This window comes from Phalaenopsis equestris, unplaced genomic scaffold, assembly GCF_001263595.1.
Source record: "Phalaenopsis equestris unplaced genomic scaffold, ASM126359v1 Scaffold000418, whole genome shotgun sequence".
Taxonomy (NCBI): Eukaryota; Viridiplantae; Streptophyta; class Magnoliopsida; order Asparagales; family Orchidaceae; genus Phalaenopsis; species Phalaenopsis equestris.
The window spans coordinates 247,209-247,546 of record NW_018164859.1 but is presented as its reverse complement, the minus strand read 5'-3'; positions in this window follow the sequence as shown (position 1 = coordinate 247,546).

The window sequence follows — 338 nt, the reverse complement described above, 5'->3', positions numbered from 1 at the left end:
TAAGGATAAGCGGCTGCTCACCATGGTGCTCTGCTAAGGTTTTCCACGGGATGGTTGATTCCTGGCTTTGCTGTGGCGTAATCCCTTCCTCTTCTCCCCCTCTAATCTTTGGTTTTAGAGTGTTGGTTTCTCTAGTGTTGTTGTGGTTTTTTGATTTTTGGAGTTTTCCCCTTCCCGGGCAAATTTCTATTCACATTTTTACTATTCCATTGGTTTTGCCTCTTTGCCATTGGTGCGGGTATTTTGTGTTTGAGCTGCTCCTTTACTTTCTTTGATGGCTGAACCTACTCCTATTGATTTGGCAACCAACATACAATGGGCTAAAGCTACCTTTGCCG